The sequence below is a fragment of the Dermacentor andersoni genome, chromosome 11 (genome assembly GCF_023375885.2).
Source record: "Dermacentor andersoni chromosome 11, qqDerAnde1_hic_scaffold, whole genome shotgun sequence".
Lineage (NCBI taxonomy): Eukaryota > Metazoa > Arthropoda > Arachnida > Ixodida > Ixodidae > Dermacentor > Dermacentor andersoni.
In genome coordinates, this window is record NC_092824.1 from 90,746,413 (window position 1) to 90,770,571 (window position 24,159).

Sequence of the window (24,159 nt, forward strand, 5' to 3'; positions counted from 1 at the left end):
GATCTTGTTAACTTGTAGAAACCGTGACGTTTCTGTTTTGTCCTGAATCGTTCGTGTTTATTTTTGGCGTCCGGCCCTTTGTGGCCTCTCTGCTTACACCTCCACGGAGATATATGTCCGCACTGTCTCGTAGTAAATAATTTTCGCCGCGGTTCTATCGCTCGCGGCACGCGCATTGTGCACGTACAGCTTCTTAGCGCAGCATCAATGCCTCCTGACGTCACATTTCGCGCTGGAAGCCGCTTTTGGCCCACGGCGTTCTATTTTCGGCGCAGTTTTCGCCTCCTGCCGTGACGTTTTCGCGCGGAACCGGGGCGTCAACATCGCTGATCGTCCGTTCAAGCTATTTAGACTCAAGGAAGAGGGGGGGGGGGGGGGGGGGGCGAGATTGTGCAAACAGTGCGTAACCCTTAATCGTGCATTTCCACGCCAGAAGGGAACATTGCGTCTATTATCTCCGCGACCGAATAAGACCGGTCATGCTTGCGAACGGATTGAGAGCAGCGAGGACCCAATGGGCGGCTCTCTGATGTCCCCTAGCACGCAGCTTTCGATCGACCGGAACACGCTACATTTGCATCTAAAAGCGAAAGCTATATGCTGCGTTGTGGAATTAGGGAGGTCGCGTCCGCCAACTTGGGAGAGTCGGCGTATGCGCAGCTGAAAAGTTTGACGTCACGAAGAGGCCAGTGGGGGCGAAAAAGAGAGAGAGAGAGAGAGAGAGAGAAACGCACATGCTGCTGGCTCGAGTTCGTTTTCTTACCGCGCAGTTTGTTAGCTAAGTCGGTGAATAGCTAATAAAAAAATAATAAACCAGCTGCGTCCTTTCTTTTCATGCTTCTGTATTTTTTTTCCTCATATTTTCTAACCTTTTGCTTTGCAATGAAATGAAAACAAATTTTATTTTCCACTAAAATACACTTAATGTTTATTTTGGACTAGAATACACCCAAGTAGCTTGACATGTGGAACAAAATACACAGTACAACGCAATATATCATCATCATCATCATCATCATCAGACCATTTTATGTCCACTGCAGGACGAATGCCTCTCATTGCGATCTCCGATTACCCCTGTCCTGCGCCAACCGATTCCAACTAGCGCCCGCGAATTTCCTCATTTCATCGCCCCACTTAGTCTTCTGCCGTCCTCGACTGCGCTTCCCATCTCTTGGCGCTCATTCTGTAACTCTAAAGGTCCACCGGTTATCTATCCTACGCATTCCATGGCCTGCGCAGCTCCATTTCTTTCTCTTCATGTCGACTAGAATGTCGGCTATCCCCATTTGCTCTCTGATCCACACCGCTCTCTTCCTGTCTCTTAACGTTACGCCTGTCATTCTTCGTTCCGTCGCTCTTTGTTCGGTGCTTAACTTGTTTCTAACTGCTTTTAAGAGAAATATTAGGTCGGTGCCACCTCAAATTTCTTTATTGAGCTGCATGCTGAACGCAGAAACGGTCTCACGATTCAGCCGGTGGACCGATTTGAGCGCGCTATTCGTTGCGCCTGTGAGCAAATTAAGTTCTAGTAACTGTAGTGAGCAGAATTTTGATGTAGACCGCCTACTTACTACAAAAATTGCCGAAAATCGGTACGTAAAGTAAATTGAAGCGCGAACTGTGGGAAATTCGTAACTCCGCACCAGAAACAGAGAGAGAGAGAGAGAGAGAGAGAGAGCGGCTTTAATGATATGCTGGAAATGTTAGCCTGGCTGTACCGCTGACATGATATACAGTGATAAGCACTTACCAGCATACATACCAGCTCGCACATACTCTGTATAGATATATACGAAGTTTCGTTGCGGCTTGTCGCCCGCGAGAACGTCAGCAGCGCATTCGTGGCGCGTATCGCGCAGCTGGTGCTTTGCCATGCGCCGCCAATGTGCCGCAGGCAAGTATATCGCAGCTCTCTAAAGTGCGTCCGTCGGAGTCTCTGAAGCGGGCGAATGTGATGCGCGAGTCTTAAAGCCTACATACGTGAAAATGTTACATAATGCTTACTATAATGTTTTGCTTTGTTATCACTTTACCTCCCTTCCCCTCTCTCCCCAGCGTAGGGTAGCAAACCAGATCTTCCCCTCTGGTTAACCTCCCTGCCTTTCCCCTTTCCTCTGTCTTTGCAAGAGGCACTGCTCAAAAGCTATATAGGAGTAATATCAGAGGGCAGCGTATAATACGTCAATTTCCCTTTACCTCTTAATCAGCGCAGTTTGCGGAATTGCGATATTGTTAATAATCACTAAGCTACTGAGTTGATTTTCTTTTGTGGTTCTTTTTCTAATGTTGCAACTTTCAGCAACTGGAGTGCGAGGCACTTGCATCCTTTCTATGCCGAATTGCTGTAGTATTCGAATGCAAACACGCCGTCTGTAAATAATATACATATAAAAAGAGAAAGTAACGAAAATTCGTTAATGGATTACCTATATCGGCAGTCATCGCGTAAGTTTTTATCTCCGCCGTTGCTGTGAAGCCTCGTATGAGCTGTTCAAGGCCATTCAGGCATTACTGAACTATTTAAAAACTACGGGCTTGGATTGCAGACTTTGAGCATGCCAAATTGATTGCGATATGTTCTACATCTTCCTTCTATCGTCATCGTCACCCATCATGCACCTCTTCCCTCTTTCTTTCCCTCTTCCCCTTCCCCCAATGCCGAGTAGCTGGCTAGAGGAATATACCTCAGGCCGACCTCTCAGCATTTCGTATCATTAAACTTCTCTCTCTCTCGTATGAGCTGGTTCTCAAATCAACTATGTTTAACGGTCGTCTGGGGAAGCGCAGAATGCTGTGTATACGCGGGCACTCTTATACGTATCGCGTGTGTATGTGTATAGTTACGAGACCGTATTTGCGTTTTTCGTAAACGTTTCTTGCCAAACTTAGCTTCGGCGCGCCCGTAGATATATTGCACGCAGCCCTTCGAGTGAAGCACGTCTGTCGCCACAGCAACTTCGGGAGGACAACGCACGATATGAAGCGTGCTCCTGCGACACGGTCCGGGCAGGCTTATTTTTCCCCGTAGGTTAGTTATATAGTCCAGCGCGTAAACAAAAAAAAAAAAAAAGACATGTTTGCGCGCGTACATCCTGGGCCGTATAGTATGCTGTGTACGTCTTCGTGGATGTGTTTACATGTTTGGCATGCATGCGCTGGCGTCTGATGCGCTGTGCGGGCCGGGGGTCGGGGGGGGGGGGGGATGTTCGGGCGCCCGGGCAATAATTCCGAAGTGCTTTGTCCTCGTAAACAAGCTCGAGCGGCCTCTTTCGCGTTGACGTGCCCGTTGAGGAGACCCGCTGTTTCGGGACGCGCTCGATATTTACTTGCCTGGAGTGCACGGCGTGTGCCCTTGACAGAGCGTCGCTGTCAAGGGCTTCGGGATGTATACACGTCAGTGCCTGAATATATATTGTCGTACGTGCAGGGTCGCCCCTCCCCCTTCCCTCGCCCCCCGGCTCAATGAGGAAGCACGTAATTAGTGTTCGGTCCGATATAACGTCAACACTTGCTCAAGTGTATTTTGGGGAAGGAAATGGGCGACGTGCCGTCTAACACCCGTGTATACCGCTAACATAAATTGAAACATGATCAGAAAAAAAAGGGAAAAAAAATCTAATCCCAGTTTTTCTTTTTTTTTTACCCACCTATATACGTGTGAATGCCGTTGAATAGCTCTGCACTCGTTTTCTGTTAGAAATGTAAGCGAACATGGATTTGATATTAGGGCGACGCGTATCGGTCTTCATTGGATGCATACTCTTCGTTTGAAGTGTTCATAGTACCTATTCGCAAACGATTCGCAGGCACTTCTTCCACATTAGAGGGCGGTAATTAGTATGCATACGTGCCAATTACGTGTTTTTTCCTAACAGTTATCAAGCCCGCGCGCACGCTTATTTAAATGTACGTGTGCGTGGGTGTGCGCGCAGATGCTTGCGTTGAATGTATCAGCGTCTACGTCTTCCGCGATCACATGTATACGCACTCCTTGCGTAACAATTGATGCTTGTTGGTTGCTGTAACGCCTTTCGTTGGCGGTATGACGATCCAAGCCGTTGAATTGATGCCTCTGCGTACTGGGGACGCTTTCCCTATACTGGCACTTTGTGTTCGCGATATTAGCGCTGCGACCTCTCGCGATCGTCAGGAATGCAAATTGCCGGGTGACAATATGTTTTTTTCTTCTTCTTTCTTTCTCAACTGCGTTGAGGTGGAGCTTTAGGAAGACTTCGCGACGAGGAAAAGCACTGCAGCCGAAGATTTGTTTTCGTCTGCTGTGACTTTTCACGGAGAGAGGGATAAGGAAGGGCAGAGAGGTTAAGCAGGCTTTGTCCAGTTTACGACCCTACAAGTAAGCAAGGGGAAGGGAGAGGGCGTGGCTCGGCGTGCCAAGGTGAATGGATGGAAGCGAGACTTTAGATTTATTCGGCGCAGTACAAGATTTAGCGCCCCGCGCGACAGTGCGGTAACTCGTACAAAGTAATGACCACAAAAAAAAAATAACAGTGGACGGAGCAGGTTTGCTAAACAAACCACGGGAATGCTGGAGTTGTCCGGTTTCGTGAGACTGCGCGGGCATACATATATTTCATTCGGTAGTTCAAACGGGGCCTCGCCTTCGCGCCAGCCAGTCGTCCGCAGCCGGTTCGTTTATTTGCGCGTCTCCTCCCTTCGGGCTCTTCCCCTTCGATATACGCCGCCGTATGTATATATATACGTGGCCGCTCTGCCGTGGCGCCGACGAACTGCTAAGTGCCGCGGGAACGCCATCTTAACCGGTCGCCGCCACGTGACCTGCCACACGTAGCCTACGTGCACTGTTGCGCGCGGTACGGCGGTCATGGTGTTTAGGCTCAACTTTCTCAGGCTGACTCATTTATTTTTTTTGGGGGGGAGGGGGGGGGCAGGATCGAGCGGCACTTAATTTTAGCGCGCAGTCCTAACTCACCATCGCTGCTTCCTGATATCACAATTCGCCGATTTGTTTATTATGGTATTAGAAATGTTGGAAGCAAATGTGTCTCGTCTGCACCACCACGACGTTAAATTGTTGTCAAATTACATATATGTGATGGGAATTGAATTCTTACTGCTTACTATGTATTCATTACTGTTCTCATCTTAATCTGTATAAATACCGTGACCATTAGGCACATCGTCGTCTTCTTTCTGGACGGCGCTAGAATAAAACGTTTGCCTCAGAAATGGAGCACTGTTCATACTATATACTATTTTCCTGTTCGCTTCCAGACTCTTCGAACTGTTGCCTGTGGTTGCCTGTGTTGCCTGGAATGGCCGAGAGTGCTGCGTGCGATATCTGCGCCAGCGAATAGAACGTCGAACGTTTATTGTATCACTGTGCTCGATTTCAGTCACAAAAAGATACTCTCCAACGCATTGCGGCGGCCGCACCATCGGTCGCTGTCCGTGCAGCTGCTGCTCGAACACCATCCCCATCGCTCGTCGGCCTATAAGATAGTGGAAGCACTTTAGTGGAGGCACCTCCCCCTCCCCTCTCTCCCCAGCGTAGGGTAGCAAACGGGATCTCCCCTCTGGTCAGCCTCCCTGCCTTTCCCCTTTCCTCTCTCTCTCTCTCTCTCTCTCAGTGAAGGCACTTTAGTGTTTCTTGGTGATGAACGTCTTTGACCTTGTGGCGCTGTGCGCACATGTGCTCGAATTCACCATCTCTCTCTCTCTCTCTCTCATTCGTTCTGGCATTCCCATTTTTCATGTCCTCCAACGTAGTGTAGCCAACCAGACGTTCCCGGCGAAATCAGTTGATGCTGGTAACGTGTTGGTTGAAAAAAAAAATCTATTTTCGTTATTTCTGTGGTAATAACATTACTAAATGAAGAAATGGTTTGAAGTTTAGTATTCTGAATTTCCCGGCAGAACCACAGCGCCGGCATGTCAGTGAAACGTCACGAATTTTTGGGTACCTTTCTCTTTGTCTTTCTTATCTTTTTTTTTTTTGGGGGGGGGGGGGGGGGGGTGGAGTTGGGCTTCCGTAAGAGCTGTAGGAATTTGGCTGTTTTAGAGTGCAATGTAGTTCACCTTTCCCGATAACAAATTAACTGGGCTCGAGCAGGTGGCGTCGAAATCGGTGATGTCATGGCGTATAATGGTACGGAAAACTCAGGAATGACGTCGTCACCCGTTTTCCGTTTATGATCATTTCTTGTTTGCAAAGCCTCTTATCACGATAACATTGCCTTTTCTTTTCTTTCTCACTCTCACTTTTTCTTTGTGGATGTGTGTTGCAGTAGGGTAGTTCACTAATAAAGCTCAGACATTTTTCCCCCCCTCTGTTCGTTTAAGCGCTACCTTCCCGTTACTGAAACGTCTCGCGATTGGCTCCGTTCGCGCCTGCTCGGACCGTCAGCGCCCCGTAAAATAAGCGTTGACGTATACAGACGTCCTGCTGCATGCGCCTCTCATTGGTTCAGTACCTTTGGGGCTGGAACCGAAAAATCGACCAGCGAGCGACTTACCCCTATTAGTCGCTTTTCGACCATCAGCGGGTAAAGGAACCATTCACGATCGTCGCTGCGCGACAAAATTGTTCTTCCAACATTCTTAATCCCCTTCCACGTGAGTTCCACTAAGTGGAACGTTTCTTACAAATATGTTGCACTCACTCAGCAATCTTACGTGGCACGCTATTAATAGTGCTATGCAGCATCAATGGCGAGAAGCTACAGACTGAAGGAAATACAGGGGTGGTCAGAAGTATCAAAAGCCGCAGCTTGCGCGGGCACGTTGACTTCGTGCCCGTGTGGCGCGTCATGTATCGGATCATAAGAGCCCCAAGAATTTTGTGAAGAGGGTACGGGACACTGTTTCTCGCCAACCACAACTTCCGAGTGCCAAAATTACTCCAGTAGCACCGCAACTTACTTGAGAGCGAATGTTGTCGAACAGTTCAATTTATTTATTAATTAAAGTGCCCAAAAAGCCCGAAAGGCGTTACATACGCAGGTACACTACCATGAATAAAACGGGGTATAGCGTTGTTTTGTTATTCCAAATACGAACGTGCCACTGCGCGATTCGCTAGCGTGAATGCCGTGTGAAACTCTCCTATAGAGGGCATTGACATCCAGTGAGACTATAAAGCGCGATTCCTACACTATAGCATTGTTGTTACCCCAACTGCACGAGGCCCCGAAGCTCGTTTTGTGCAGTCGTGCACGTTAACAGCGATGGAGGGTGCACGACGTTACCGCGGGTGCCGGCGCAAGTTCTCTAATAGTACTACTAGTAGTAGTAGTAGTAGTCTCGCAATGTGCAGTTCCTGCGCCCCGTACGGCGGAGCATTTTATAAATATCGGTAGCAGACCTTGAGCGCTGCATCTTGATGGCTCTGGTGTCGTGGGCGAGGGAGAAACGTGACGCGGAGGCGTGACGTAGGGCCCCACCCACGAAAGCTCGGCGAGTCCGCTGTCCTTGAAGGCGTCCCGAAGTCAAGTTCGATGAACGCTGCTTCGGACCTGCACCCGCTCTATGGAGATGTGATGTATCTATACGCTCTATCTGGATACCGTAACTGCGCCTTGCGAAGCTGCGATCCTGGAACGCCGCGGTCGCGTGCTTAAGAGACTCGCCGCATCTGAGCAACTTCTCGGTATAGCTTAAAAAGCAGGTACCCGTATGTTGTACTCCGTACGAGGAGAAATAACTTCCGTAGCAGAACTGACGATCGACCAAGTTGCTTGACGTCCGGCCTGACGAATGCACCCGTTACGAAATACCCAGGACGTGTTCTTCTTGTCGTCCTATACGCGTTTCACTGCTATACATCCATCACGAAGAAACAGCTGCGTGAGGGGAAAAAAAGATAATAAAAGTAAACGGTGAGTACCATAGTGGCGTACTCAGAGAAGCCCTTAGCCTGTCCGAAGAAAGCGAAATCCTGCACCAGTACTGTTATGCAGGCTTGCTTGAAGCAGCAGTAGGGTATTTCACCCCATTTTGCTCGTTTTGCATATGAAGGGGCTCGGAGTGCAGTGTCTCGCCATGATGTGTACTGAGCCCTGTGCGCATGCTCAGAACAGCTAGACTCCTCCGCGCTCGAATGCGGAACGACGGCGCGCACCGCGCGGCATGCTTTGTGCGTACGTACCGCACCGGGAATCCCCCCTCCGTCTCACTCGTAAATGTTGGATAATCACAGGATGCGCGGAATGAAAAATGACGCCGCTCGAACGTGCCGCAGTGCGTAAGAGAAATGCGGAGGAGGTGAAAGTTTGGGCGAAGGTGGTGGGGTGGGGTTGGAGAGAGAGGTATACAGAGTGGTCGCGCACGGCAGTGCGTTCGAGAAAGGGTCGCGGGGGGGAAGGTGCGGAAGATGGGGAGGAACGAACGGGGTCACTGATTGCCCACTTCGCTGCACGGACGGACGGACGGTGCTTTCGCGCGAGCCGACTAGTCTTGGTTCTAGGGACGCGACAGCGGCCGCGGCGGTGCAGATGCAACAAAAAAACGCACAGCAAAGCAGACCGCGGGACGATAAGACCGGCGAGCGGCAGCGAGCGCCCGGTCTTCCGCGCGCGCGCAGTCTGTGTTAGTCCTGGGCGATTGCTCGGTCATTAGGATGTCAGATCGCCCGAGGAGGAGGAGTGCCAGCGTCTGGAGGCGAAAATGCGCGCGGTGCGCAGTGCAATCGCGCTTGTATAAGGCGCGTGCGGGCGCGTTTGACTTTCGCGTTGCGCGAAGATTGAGCCCAGTTCCTCCTGGAGCGAAAAACGCTCGCTCTCAGCCTTCAGCGGTCCTCTCTCTCTCTCTCTCTCACACACACGCACACACACGCACACGCACACACGCACACACACACACACACACACACACACACACACACACACACACACACACACACACCTGCTGTGTGTTCCTCCTCTGCGCGGGCCCATTAGCGTGCGCAGGATGATTTGCACCTCTTGCACACGAGATAACTGCGCCCGCCTGAGCCGGCGCCGGAGAGCCTCCCGCTGTCTCGCATATAGATGTCGTGCAACGGCGCGAAACGGATTGCGGCGTTTATTCGTTCTGCCGGCTACTCGTTGCATTTGTGCATTTGTTTTTGCGTGTTCGTGAGCTTCTCCGGCCGTCTGCGGTGTTAAACGAAGCACAGTCGCATGGCGTGTGCTTCGAATACCTTTTCGCTTGCTGCGGGCGGCCGGTGGAACTGGTGTCGATGCACTCTTGACGGCAAAGGACGGACGGATGCACAGAGGCTATAGAAGCAGCCACTTCGTAAATGGTTGACGTGGGGCGGTGGTCGTGACCTCCGTGGTCTTCTTTCCTGTTTCGTTTTAGATACCATAGCAAGGGTTGTCTTTTCCTTAGGCTAAGCTTACTTCCCATGAGCGAATTGATGTCCCCACAAAAATCGCACAAGATAAAATTTAGCTTGGACGCTACTCTGTGTTTTCTTAACGCCTTGGCGCTACGAGCCCTGGTATGGCGATGATGATAATGATTTAATGGCATCTCCTATGAAACGGGGCGGTCACACACAGTCACCTAGCCTGCTCGATACATGTAGCATTTTTCTATAAACCTCCTTGCAATGGGTAGCCAGTGCCACCTACCGTACATCCCGCGCCGCACAGCTGGATGCCGCCATGCTATCCATAGAGAGAAGTGCGTTCGTGCGTAGGCTCTAAGAATGGCCGCCATTTTATTCTCCCGCCGTGCTGGGGCAGTGGTTATGGCGTCCAGCATGCTGATCACGAGGTCGCAGCTTTGGTTCCCGGTCGCATTTCACTGGGGGCAAAACGCACAGGCGCTCTTGTCCCGTGCATTGTATTGGGGGCACGTTAAAGATGCCCCCGTGGTCAAAATTTAATCCGGAGTATCCCCCCCCCCACTACGACATGCCTTATACAAATTAAATCGTGGTTTTGACAAGTGAAACCCCATAATTCATTTCTCATTCGTTCTTTCTCGCTCTATGCATGTCTTTATTTATTACGATCCGACACTGTAATCCCTGCCTTTCAAGTTCCTTCCATCGCTTTTCCTCCGACGCCCGGGGCGGCCGGGTCGGACCGGCCCGCGTCCGATGTCGATTTCCCGCTCACGGCGAAATTCGCATTTCCGATGAGGCGGACCCGGCGCGCGGCGTGTGGCGACCGCTTGTCGCGCGCGATAAGGTCTCGTTCGGTTGAGCAGCCCGTCGTCTGACCCAGTCCGCGTTCGTGTTCGCATCGAGCGGCGTTCGCTCGAAAGGCCTGCTTGCGGTTGCCGCCGTGGCTTCTCGCACGGGTTGGTGTATAGTTAGAGAAAACGAGAGAGATGCCGCAGATGGCTGGTGTCTGGTACCTCGTGCAGCGTGTCAAAACTAACCAGTACTAAGTAAATGAATGGTTCTGAATAGATTGTGCCATGTGATCACTCCTTATACACAGGTACTTGAGGCTGCTTCAGGTAAGTATAGATTCACTAATAAAGTTCTTGTCACTGTCACTCATAGATGTCACTCTTTGTCGTCAAAATGAACACGCTTCGTGCATCTTTACCACCAGCTATTTTCTACTCCGTCTACGTAGACGATATACAGATAGGATTCAAATCCTGCAATCTCACTGTCTGCGAGAGACAGGTACAGCATGGTTTGAACAAGGTGTCACAGTGGGCAGAGAAAAACGGATTTAAAATCAATCCTCAAAAGAGTTCTTGTGTGCTGTTCACAAGGAAGAGAGGCCTAGTTCCGGATCCTTGCTTACAAATGTGTGGACAACAGATACCAGTAAACAAAGAGCACAAATTCCTAGGTGTCATACTTGACTACAGACTCACCTTCGTCCCACACATTAAACATCTCAAAGAAAAGTGTCTAAAAACAATGAACATAATCAAACTTCTATCCCAGACTACGTGGGGTAGTGAAAGGAAGTGCTTAATGAACCTCTATAAAAGCCTCATTCGATCACGACTAGACTATGGCGCCGTGATTTACCACTCTGCCGCCCCAAGTGCGCTAAAAATGCTAGACCCAGTCCATCATCTAGGAATCCGACTGGCCACTGGCGCTTTCAGAACGAGTCCCATACAAAGTTTATATGTAGAATCAAATGAGTGGTCACTTCATCTGCAGAGAACATACATCAGTCATACATATTTTCTGAAAGTCCACTCAAACCCCCAACATCCCTGTTTTAGTACCATTAATGACATGACATGTGCTACACTCTTTCGCAATCGTCCGTCCGTAAGACAGCCTTTCTCGCTGCGTGTGAGGGAGCTTAGCGGGGAAATGCACGTTCCACTCCTCGAGCTTCGCCTAATGCATCCAGCCAAGCTGCTACCTCCTTGGGAGTGGCAGCTCGTACAATGTGATATATCGTTCGTGGAAGTCACAAAGCATGCCCCAGAGATTGAAATCAAGATGCATTTCCGGGAACTCCAGCACAAATACTCCTGCACGGAGTTCTACACAGACGCATCAAAGTCACACGACGGGGTATCCTATGCAGCCGTCGGTCCATCCTTCACGGAATCCGACGTACTGCACCTGGAAACTAGTATCTTTACGGCTGAGGCCTACGCACTGCTGTCGGCCGTAAAGCATATAAATAAATCACAACTCCAGAAATCAATTATATATACGGACTCCCTCAGTGTTGTGAAGGCCTTGATGTCTTTCTGTAATCACAAAAATCCAGTATTTATTGAGCTCTACTCCGCACTGTGCAAAGCATATATATCTAACCAACATGTGATCATATGCTGGGTGCCTGGACATAGGGGCATCGAGGGAAACGTTCTAGCCGACCAGATGGCCACATCAATCTCATTGCATGCAGTTAATCCTATTGCTTCGGTCCCTGTCACAGACCTGAAGCCTTTCTTAAGAAGGAAACTACGAAAGCATTGGCAACGCATGTGGGATGAAGAAATAAATAATAAACTGCATGTAATAAAGCCACAGTTAGGTTTTTGGCCTCCTGTGTCAAAATCCCGCCGTACAGATGTCCTATTCTGCCGTCTAAGAATAGGGCACACTTTTGGCACACATAACTTTTTACTCACGGGAAACGAGCCTCCAACCTGTGGTAGATGCGGGGAGAGGCTGACCGTCCTCCACGTCCTACTGGAGTGTCGGGAAGCCGAATCCGAAAGAAAAAAACATTTTCTCGTAGCATACCAGCACCGCATCCCCCTTCATCCTGTTATGTTACTTGGTCCAGAACCACTCTTTGACAGCAACGCCGTCCTAGGTTTTTTGAAAGATGTTGTGTTGCATGTTATTAGCCCCACACTTTCGTAGCGCTTCCTCTCTCCAGAGGATGCCGCTGCGATAATTATTTTGAATAGCACATGCCTCTAGGCCCTTGTGGTTCAAGGGCTCTGGCGAGGCAGTAGTGCTGTAAGCAATTTACCATCTCGCATATTTTAAACAATGCTTCATTCTTTCACGATGGATTTTAATGTTCATGGTATTCGTCATTAGTCATCGCCATAATTTTATAGTACATAGATTTTACGCTTTTACAGCGACTATTTTTAGGCCACTTTACAGCCAAGTCACATCTTCCATAATACATCGTTAACACTACCACCTGTCATGGCGCTCTTTGGCCAAACCTGGCCCTTGCGCCAAAAAACTCCACACATCATCATCATCATTTCCGGGAACTCCAGCACAAACACTCCTGCACGGAGTTCTACACGGATGCATCAAAGTCACACGACAGGGTGTCCTACGCAGCCGTCGGGCCATACTTCTCGGAAACCGATGTACTACATGCGGAAACTAGTATCTTTACGGCTGAGGCCTACGCACTATTGTCGGCTGTGATGCATATCAGAAAAACAAAACTCCAGAAAGCAGTCATATATACGGATTCCCTTAGTGTTGTGAAGGCCTTGATGGCATTCTCTAACCACAAAAATCCGGTAATTAACGAACTCTATTCTGCTCTGTGTAAAGCCTATATAGGTAATCAGCATGTCATCATATGCTGGGTGCCAGGTCATAGGGGCATCGAAGGTAACGTTGTGGCGGACCAGATGGCCACGTCAGTTGCATCACACTCTGCTAATCACACCGCTGCAGTTCCTGTCACAGACCTGAAGCCCTTCTTACGGAGGAAACTACGGAACCAGTGGCAACGCCTATGGGACACGGAAACAAATAATAAGCTCCACGTGATAAAGCCACAGTTAGGATTCTGGCCTTCCGTAACAAAATCACACCAGACAGATGTCCTATTCTGTCGTCTAAGAATAGGACACACATTTGGCACACATAACTTTTTACTCACTGGAAACGAGCCTCCAACCTGTGGTAGATGCGGGGAGAGGCTGACCGTCCTCCACGTTCTTCTGGAGTGTCGGAAAGCCGAATATGAAAGAAAGAAACATTTTCCCTTAGCATACCGCCAGCAGATCCCCCTTCATCCAGTAATGTTACTCGGCCCAGAACCGCTATTTGAGACCATCGCAGTCCTAAGTTATCTGAAAGATGTTGTGTTTCATGTTTTTAGCCCCACATGTTCGTAGCGTCTCCTCTCTTCAGAGGATGGCGCTATGATAATTATTTTGAATAGCACATGCCTCTAGGCCCTTGTGGTTCAAGGGCTCTGGCGAGGCAGCAGTGCTGCAAGTAATTTTACCATCTTATATATTTTATAATTTGCATCATCCTTCTACGATGGATTTTAAGGTTCATAGTACTCGTCAATAATCATCGCCATAATTTTATAGCACATAGATTTTACGCACTTTTAAGCGACTATTTTTAGGCCACTTTACAGCCAAGTCACATCTTCCATAGTACATCAACATTAACACTTGTCATGGCGCTCTTTGGCCAAACCTGGCCCTTGCGCCACTAAACACAACACATCATCATCATCATCGAGGTGTCCTTCATATTTCCTCATTATTCAGTCAGTCAGTGTGTCTTCCACTCAAGGCAAGGCAGTGACCTGGAATCCAGGTTGTTTATTCTTTTACTAGCTGCCCCCTCTCTTTCTTCCCCCTTTTCTTTGTTTCTCTCTTTCTCTTTTTTCCATTCACTTGCAGCCTACCAACGCCATCTAGAGAAACTTGAGCCAATCTCTTCCGCCTTTTTAACACCTTCGTAACAACTCGTGGATCTGCCACCTGTCCGTCTCTGAACATGGTGGAGTCTAATGCCCCTCATACTCTCCTTCCTCCATCCACTTTCATTTCCCACTCCCTGTCCCTTGACGACGCTGCGCCGTGCTCCCTCAAAGGTTGCAGAATTAAGCGTCATGTCCTCCTATACGTAACTGTCATCTTCGTCTCGCATATCATGATGACGCGCGCGTCCGGCGTCCCGATAAATATACCACAGCGCTAACGCTTAAACGCTTGCTTTAGGGGAGTCGCCAAGCCCCCCCGTCAAACCTTGCTGTCATATAGGTTGCGCTTCTACGTTTACGTTCGTTGCTTCGTTTCAATGGATATAAAACTAAACGAAATTAAACTGTATTCACTACCGCAGGTATACCTTTGTTAGCATATACAGTAACTCTAGCAGCAGCAGCAGCAGCAGCTCCGCCGCGACGCCAAGCGGCGGACGCGCGCACTGTTGGAATGCAGTCCCACCTCCGCGACGACTCGACTTCTTCTCTGGCGCTCTCGAAGCGCGTGTTTCGACGTCGACGCCGCGGGAGCAGCATTCTTGAGTAAACGACAAGGCAGAGACAAGCACGCGAACTCCCGCCGGCACGACGACCCGTTTGGCGTGGCGGGTCGAGCGGCTCCGAACGATCTGGATGCGCGCGTTTCTCGAGAGAGAGAGATCGCCCCTGACGCGGCGGCGGGCGGTTCGGATTGAAGGTGGAACGCGCGCAGCCCTTTACAGCGGTGTAGCCAATGGGCAAATACACGCCGACGGCCATTCCTACTCGTGTGTACACACACACACACACACTTCGAGCCCCGACGAATTGGCGTTGCGGGCTTGTTCATTTAAAGGAGGCTACAGAGCGAGACTAACGGCCGTATTCACCAACCAAACTTATGCTTATGACTTAAGTCGGTGAACAGCCCTTAACGCGTTTCAAGAACCAACCTTGTACTTATCGCAGAACTTTTCTCGTACTTATGGTCGTGCACATGATAAGTAAGGCTCGGTTAAGGTAGCCTCTGACCTACCTTAACGCTCCCTTGTATACAAACAAAATGGCGGCGATGGACGACTTTGAGGAGTTTGTTGGCTACCTGGATCGCCACGAAGAAATATCGACTGGAGCAGCCTTCGAATACGCATCGCCGCCGCGTCGAGTAGGAGACCATCATTTGCGCATGCGTGGTGGCTTTGCGCGAGCGTGTAAGATATCGTTCTGTAAAGATAAACCTCAGTTCGTAGTTTGCTTTCTGTGTGTCGTAGTGTCCTTCTTTATTGTGGTCGTTCCATCTGCGCTATGCAAACTGATGATCGTGACCCAACAAGCCCAAATTCCCCCCCCCCCCCCTCCAATATCGTAGATAAGTTTCTACTTCGCAAAACAGGGCTAAGACAGACGAGAAAGAACTACTCTGAAGAAATAGACAAAGAAAAAAAAATTGTGGTGAACGTAACAACTTGGCCATAAAACCTGCCGGATAAAATTTATGCGGCGTTGCATTAAAAAATGTATTTCAGAACTCAATCTTTCATTCATTTTGTAGCCAGCTCTTCATTGTGGCGTGACTCACTTAAATGTGTTACGACTGACTGCAGTGTATGATTCATTCGAAATCATACTTTCAAGTGAAAGTATTACGCGGAAAGGCAGACCAGCATGTGTTCTGCGAGACCGATGATGGATTTACGACTTCGCACTTTTATATGACGATCGGCATATATAGAACCTACTGCAAATCTTACCTTGAATAATGTGCCTGAAGGCTACCGGTAACCAATGACAATGTGCTTTGTGCCGCCAGTTTGCTGTGGCTGACCTGCTCGTTTCATTCATCGTTTATTTATTTGCTTGCACAGAGGCTCTCAGTAATTCAGTTCCGCCAATACTAAAGTCCCTGGACCTTTTTCGAAAGGTCTCGTGGGGAAATAAAGAACTAAAATAACTAAAAACAACAACAAATATCTATAGAAATGCGATTGGGACAAGGCATACATCGAGAGGTGAAACATGGCGATGAGGACAAAGGATCTTTTCAGAAACTGCTTTTTCAATGGCGCGAGTCATGTGTTGCGTAGGCACTCGATCACTGCGCGCATCGCACGATCGGCGAGTGGCACATAAACGCAATTTGTGAGCTCTATATTTACAAAACTTTTCCTTTCTATCTTTTTTTCGTTCCGAACGAAGATGGTTCAATCTTGGAAGCAAAGCAAGTGCACAACATTGACATAAATTAGATCCTTGATTGATGAGGCTTGGCCGTAAAAGGCTGTTCCTTGCGTTATGTCGTGTTCAATGCACCTTATGCGGAGAGCGTTCAATGTCGGTCAAGGCTCTTGGTTGGTCAAGAGACGGAAAAGTCTTGTGGAAACCTGTGCTAACACGTGTTGGTTAATTAATTAATTTGACTACAAATAATAATGTGAAATTATGCTTGAAGTAACCAGAAGTTTCCTCTCCGCGACAGAGCTCTTGTTTTCAAGAACCAACGGCAGCCACGACTTTCATAGAGGAGAAGAGAAAAATAGAAGAGAAGCTATTTCCAAGATAAACGTTGGCCATATTCGCAATATGTACGGCGGCAAAATTTTACAGTAGGGCTGCCCGCTATAAGAATTCGTTCATTTAATTTCCGTTTCCGTATATAGTGCGCGCTTGTTTCTTGGTGAGTTGAATGAGCATATATGCTAACTACGAACGCTTTCTCTTTTTCATTGTGTCTTGCAGAATCCGCGATGGAGTCATCCCAGCGTCTTCACCGCCACCCGGTAGACGAGACGTGATGACGGAGAGGGCGGTCCTCATCATCAAGGTTAGTCCATACAACCGCGAAATCTTACCCGGAGACGAAGAGCTAGGAGTTGTATTGCGGGCCCACCGGAGGTCAGGGAGTCCACAAACGCCTGCTTACTGCGCAGTTGGTCGCTGGCAGACTCTGTTGGAACATAAGTTATCGCGGCCTTATCGTCGTATAGGCCGATTGCTGAGGGTGCCGTCAGAACAAACTGGCGCCTACAGAATTTACTCGACTGAACGCGCCTTGTTGGTTATCGCGCGAGCGCTGATCAAAGGGGGGGGGGGGGGGGGGGGGGGGGGGGGGTTGATGAGGGGTGGTGCCCGATTTGTTTACATTGCAAAGATGTTGACCCGAACTTGGCTCGTCTCGACTCGGCAACTCTTCGCAGTCGCGTCTTCAGCGCAAGTGCTTGACGATGGGCAGGCCGCGCCGCGGTCTTTGGTTGACAGCGGTCGTGCTTGCTTTCATGTACTATATTTTCTTTTTTATCGGTGCTTTGCTTGGTCGACTGTGTAGACAAGCCGCGTAACGTGACATCGTCATGTGTGTAGGGCGGCGCTGTTGTCGGTTTCAGGATAAGAAGACATGTTCAAGCACCCGAACAGCCGCCATGGGATGCGTATACGAGAGATATTTAAGGAGTATATTGATATTTTTTTGGAACACCGGTAACGCAGACGTTGACGGCAGCGCTGGTGGCGGCACCTTGTGGCATGGAGTTCAAAAAGCGCGTAATGCTAATATTTATTAATATGTATGGCATACCTGCTAGCACAAAGGAGTCGACAGCGACGCAATCTATGCATAGTGGCTCAGTTCGCTTCTTTCGACAAGAGCAACATAAGATGCAGTAAGGTTACTGACGCCTTCTGTTGGGACACGTACCCAAGAGATTGCCGTTGGTAGTGCTTTTACTGCCGTACCAAGTCTCCGACGTTCCAGTACTCCGTAAACTGCACTGCGTATAATACGGGGAGGTTAACCTTCTTATTGCCACGTCTTGCGGCGTTTGGCCGGATGCAGCAGGTCTTAGACATTAGGTAATTCGAGAGTAACACTACAGCATACAACTGCGACACTATAAAAACATACACTGTGGGAGTATGACCGCACTGTTGAAAAGAAACAAGAACGGCCCTGCAGAATTTACTTCAGAGTTTCGAACAGCCGCATAACGAAATTATTAAGTTGTAACCGAAGTGTAACCTGCATTCTGGAAAATCGCAGCCGATTTCAGCAGAGGATTGAGTTTCGCGGATCGCATGCATCTGGGAGACTTCACACTTTACAACAACTCCATCGGAGTGATATAGTAGATTTAGAGAGAGAGAGAGACAGAGGAAACGGGAAAGGCAGGGAGGTTAACCAGAGGGGAAGATCCGGTTTGCTACCCTAAGCAGGGGAAAGAGGGGAGGGAAAAGTAAAATGATAACGAATAGATTTAGTTACATTTCTAGTATACTAATGAAGGCGCGCAGACCGTGACAGCGCTCTCCGCCCTTCCATTCAGAACGAAACTATATAAGGACGATCACAGCGATGACGACCTCGCAGCGTAACGTGCTCTATAAGGTCTCTGACGCATTTGGACGCAACACCGACCAACCCTACCGGCGTAAGCGTTTTCGAGAGGCAATAGTATACTCCTTCAAGACAAGGTTTTAAAAGCTTTCTTCTGATGCATGTCATTCGGACGCGGCTGATAGCTGTGAAGCGCACTGTTCACGTGCTCATCCGCTCTCTCTGCCTACACCAACGCTGAGTCGCCGCCGTCCAACTACAGTCATGGCCAATACGCCAATCGTATTTAGAAAGATGAGAAGCACATCTTCGCGGTTATCTTTGGTGATGGCTGGGTTAAAGTCGCGAAAACGCGGTACGCCCTCTTGCCGGCGTCTCGCACCAAATGAACCCGAGAGGAAACTCGCGGACTCAAAAGCGGGGAATCTCAGCTGCGTGGCCGCGCGGCCCTTTCTTTCAGAGCACCTTCCTTCTTCGCTGCCGAGAGGGGCCGAGCGCAGTCTCTCTAGTCGTGCGTATACACCCCGTGTTTGCTAACTTCGGGGACTCGTTCGCAGTTGGCAGAAGTCCCAGGTTTGTACTACAACCTCAACGAACGCTCTGGCGCGCGCTCGGCTGCGATACACCTTCGCGCCACCTTCGTCACATATCGGTGGCTCACCGTTGGTCTCGCCGCTGTCAACGGTTAGCCTTTCTTTTCTTATTTTTTTCTCCTTCAGCTAAATCGCGGAGGGGGTGCGCAAGTGTTGTTGTCCGAGCACCGACGGAGCAGTTTCGTAAGTGAGCCTACGTTTCCACGTCCGCATGTCATTTCGCTTATACCTTTCCTTACCCGAGCTTTCGGCGGTGAAGTTCCAACTTCGCAGCTACGCGCACGTTCCGGTGTGTTCAGTGGGACGTGATGCAGGAATGCTAACGCTAAAGGATTGCATTCCAATCTGAGCGAACCAGTGACCCGACCGAGTGAATTTTTCCAAGTCTATTACGAATGAACGTGGCCGTAATATCACCCAAAACTTTCACATATCTGTGAGGTCACACTAACGTATACGGGTGTTCCGTCTCGAACGAGCAATTTTAAAAGGGACACGTAGCGTGGGTGTGGTGACAAGCCGGTAAGTCTGCGCTTCCTACACGGCGATGGATAATAAAGAATATACGCGACCGCAAAATCTGAGTAAAATCAAAACGCTGTCGGTAGCTCGGCTGCCAATTTCCGGTGTGCAGCGCGGAGTGCCAGCGGCGCGACTCGGTAGCGGCGTACGCGCGATCTAGCATGAGGGGAGTCTTCAGTAATTGCGCACTAATTGCGATAATTTGTACCTGCGCAACGATTGATGCGCGCTAGCGCATATTGATCGCGTCGTTACTTTCAAGCTTAGTCATCTAGCTAACATGTCGGAATGCGCCGGAGCTAGCCACGTTGTTTTCCGCAATAACATGCTTATAGCCACCCCGGTAACACGGTTATAGCCATCGCAACACAACTGGGGACGTCGGCTGTATGTTTTTTTATAACGTTTTTGGGGGTGCACTATGTCTTATTAAAGTTGTTAACAATTTGACAGCACTTTAAACATGAAAATGGATTCCGAACATGTGTGAAATTGTATTGTATTGAAATTGTAATTGTATTTGTAGTGATCGAATACAATTTCACACTAGTAATATAAGATCATTACGAGATTGTTATGTAGTCAAGGTAATAAAAATTTAGCGGGAAGATTTACGCATTAGACTCGGCCGGGTCTGTTAGAACACTGGAAAATAGCCCGGAACTGTTTATTAGCCATTTTTGGTCCCCACGTATTACACCATCGCTGCGAAAGCTCGATAGAGCATCTACTTCAGCGTGATATCCTATAGCGCACCGTTCAAGATCGAAACTTTAGGCAGCTGACCTCGGCTGGAAGCAGGGAAATTGAAAGTTCGCCTACGAGGCGTTCCTTTTTTCTTCTTTAGTTCCAGTGTGAACAACGCTTCTAAAGCGAAACGTGAGCGTTTGAGGAAAGAGGGTGGAGGGAGGGGGGGGGGGGGTCTTGAGGTGTTTACGCATGTGAGTGCATGTAAGCACGTGAATGTGTTTTCTTGCTGCTTGAAGCTGCTACCAAGGTTCTGAGAAGTAATTATCACCGAATGCGCGCCTAACGCAATCCGAGATCGCGACTAGTCCGAATAAATGCCGTTAGGGGAAAATTTTCGCAGCTGCGGCAACTCGCGCGGGTCATGCTTCTTCATTCCCACTACGTTTCTTTACTCCCGTGCGGTCGCTCTATGTCGTGCTCGGGAATCTGTCGTGCTAATTTACCAACTGGTGAGGTGTATTTAGCGAGAACGTTTATTGATTTTTTTTTATTATTATTCTTCCTCCGTTCGTGATCGCAACAAGAAGAACAGAAAAGAAGAATGAAAGCCTGGTTTATTTTGCTGTTTGTGCGATCTCCCAGGTTTTTTTTTTTTCTTACCACATTTTTTTTAACCGCCAAGCCCTATGTTCGGAGAGCATTTCTGTTCTCTTTCGGCGTGCGCTCCACAGAGGTTTGGCAGCGTTTCGGAATTTACTGCGAGCGTGACTCCTTCGGCGAATGCCGCGTGCTTAAAACGGTCGTCGCATATTTGGAATACCTGCTGCTGCTGCTTCTTCGTACAAACCACAGACAAAGAAATAAAAAAAAATAAGAAAATAGAAAATAAGAGAGAGCTAGAACAGCAAGGAAAAAGGCGCGTGAAAACGGAGAGCTGGCGACGTTTCGCACGATTTATTACCCTTGTCCTTGCCACGTGCGAAAGTTTTCAAAATCGTCACCTCATCGAAAACCATTGAGCACGCGAGACGCAAATGCGTTGACAAACGAGTACGAGACGATGACTGCCACACGAGTAGCGCCTCTCGGATAGTTTTGAGAAAGCATCCTGGTTGGAATATCATGGGCTCTAGCTGGTGTATCTACACTGTACATTCGTTGGCTCCTGACTTGACTATCAATGATTCCATCGGGGTCACCAAGGTGTGAAGAAGCTCTGTCGTACCGCCAGCGGTTTCCTGTTCGCGTTTACCGAGTCGTGTTCGTTTCTCGTTGTAGTGGCTGACAGCCCTTCCTCTGGTATTTGCGATTGCGATAAATGAATCACTCACCATAACCTGTTGTGCGCGCGTGCGTGTGTGTGTGTCTGCGTGTGTGTGTGTCTGCGTGTGTGTGTGTGTGTGTGCGTGCGTGTGTGTGTGTGTGTGTGTGCGTGTGTGTGTGTGTGTGTGCGTGTGTGTGTGTGTGTGTGTGCGTGCGTGTGTGTGTGTCTGCGTGCGTGCGTGCGTGTGTGTGTGTGTCTGCGTGTGTGTGTGTGTGTGTGTGTGTGTGTGTGTGTGTGTGTGTGTGTGTGTGTGTCTGCGTGCGTGTGTGTGTGTTTGTCTGCGTGCGTGTGTTGGAGGAAAGGGGGGTTCGGGTGTTGCTTGAAGTCAACGCAGACGCCGTTAGTTTCCTGCTCTAGTTAATAAAGGGCCGTTATCTTTCAGTGGACTTGCGTAGTTAGCTTGTTTTGCATTTTTTTTAAATCTTTTGCGTTCATATTTCTGTCCGGCGCGTTCTCCCTCCGTGCGACGTCTGCGCCTTTTGCCTTTTTCAGACACTTTGCCTGAGTCACGCCGCCCATTGTAAGACAGCTGCGCACACCATGTCTGTATGCTATAGATCTCAAAAGCCCTCGAGTTGCTTCACCCTCCCCCCCTCTTTTGCATAGTTTATTTCATGAGGGTCTCCGGTTGCTACTTCAGTCTTCGCTCACAGCCGGCACGGAAAACCGTAGCCTTCGTATCCCTGTCTCTCTCATTACGCGTTGGGTGAGCGTAATTATTTTGAGCAACAAGCAGGAGAGCACACAAGATGGGGTTCTCCTCTGTGGGCACGTGCTGCTGTGGGAGTAAATAAGCTCGAGGCCGAAAGAATCGGTCTCCTTTTTTTTTTTGTTGTTGTTTCGCCATGTTTAGCGGTTTTTTTTTCCGTTTATTTCATCGGATCCTTCGACGCCATTTCTATTCGCCGCCTTCTCTTATAGCGTGCTCGAACCCCCCTCCCACTACGCGTATCCAACCTCACGCTTCTCGGTGGTGCTATTTTCTCGCGCGTCTACGAAACGTAAGGACGCCGTCCATCCTCAGCCCCTTCGCATAGGGATCGCGTATGCCCCAGAAAGGCGCTCGCATTTCACCTTCACCCTGCATACAAGCTCCTTCACCTCCAGCTGCACCTTTAATGATCTCTCCTCGCAAGCCCGCAAGGCCACGGTCGAAACAAATCGTCTAAGCGAAGTGTCTCTCTCTCTCTAACCTTGTCCTTTTTACTTGCGGACCACGTCGTATATTGGCCCGTGTAGACACTGCATATCTTGCAGGTGTATGTGTGTGCGGGTGTCGTATGCACACCTTCGCCGAAGCTTTCCTCTGCATCTATTTCAGTACGTTTCGTGGCCGTCTGTCACGCGTGGCCGTGTCAGTACTGTGCAGCGAACTTTGAAACCCGAGCTCGTGCATGGCCAGTCGGGAGTCTATAGTCCGCATTGCAGATTTCAGGTTCGAACACCACCGTGTAGCCCCAAAAACAGCCGCGCAGCGTTAATTTCTAACACGTTTACTCCTGCTATATCGCCCCCTCTTCAGCTTCTCGCACAAGCTAAAGGTGACGTGGATTTTTGACTGCGTTTCTTCTAGTCTAGTTAACCTTTTTATCGGTAAAGGCGCGTACTACCAGATACTTAATATACAAGGCAAGCTCTGAGACCTTCTGCTGCACCGAAATTCCCCCACTACAAAAAAGCGCTTCATTTCATTTTTTCATATTTTACACAGAATCCACTCTTACCAACACACAAGTTGGGGATCCCCCGGCGAAAAAGCTGTTGCAGACAGCTTGACGGGACCTTGGGGCCTGCAGGGTAACCTGGGCGCATTTGCAATCCTTTGATATTTTGACGTGCTAGCGCAGCAACTTCGACGCCAAATGCAAAGAAGTGGTCTTGCTCATTAAGAGGAAGCTTTGGCGCGGGCCCAACTCCGATGCCGCCTATTCAAATGCATGTAAATTGCAGGAATGATTTTCCGAGATAACCCCTGGACCAATATTAAGGAAACCTGTTGCGTTTGAGGGAGAAAACTAAGTTCTAGTGATTTTTGTTGGAAGTGGAATTTTGATTTAGGGCCTGAATTTTTCAAAAGTAATTTTCATAAAGTGGTAAGGTTGAAGAAAATAGAAGCACGCAGTTTAGAAATTCTTAGCTCTGCACCAAGAAAATATATCGCAGTTCGGTAAACTGCGTCTGTGAGAGCATCCAAGAGCGGACAAGTTGGATATGTCAATTCATATGTAGATTTAGGTGCACGTCGAAGAACCCCAGGTGGTCAAAATTTCCGTAGTCTTCCACTACGGCGTGCCTTATAATCAGAAAGTGCTTTTGGCACGTAAAACACCATAATTCAAAATTTTTCAATTCATATTTTATGTGAATTTCTTATATTGTTTACAAGGATTTTGCAGAAGTTTACTTGAGATCGAGCCATGTACAATATATCAATTTCTTCTGCTTTAGATGTACTATTAGGCTTAGTTTACAGAAGTGCGATATCATCTTTTTCTTTATTGCTGAGTTATAGTTGTAAACTTCATAGTTTCGCTTTCTGAAAATTTGCGATTTTTGCCAATCTTTATTAAAATTTTGGCTTCCTCAGTCAAAAATTTGCAA

General features: G+C 48.8%; 1 protein-coding gene across 10 annotated transcripts in view; it reads left to right on the forward strand.

The window, feature by feature from the left end:
• The window catches only part of LOC126539023 (uncharacterized), a 240,793-nt gene that overhangs the window by 127,478 nt on the left and 89,156 nt on the right, over positions 1 to 24,159 (forward strand). For 5 of the 10 annotated variants that reach the window (XM_055075141.2, XM_055075140.2, XM_050185710.3 and 2 more), the window contains one exon: positions 16,839 to 16,923. The gene's annotated coding sequence lies outside the window, so the exon portion shown is untranslated. The other 5 variants (XM_055075144.2, XM_055075143.2, XM_055075146.2 and 2 more) reach the window with 3 other exon arrangements.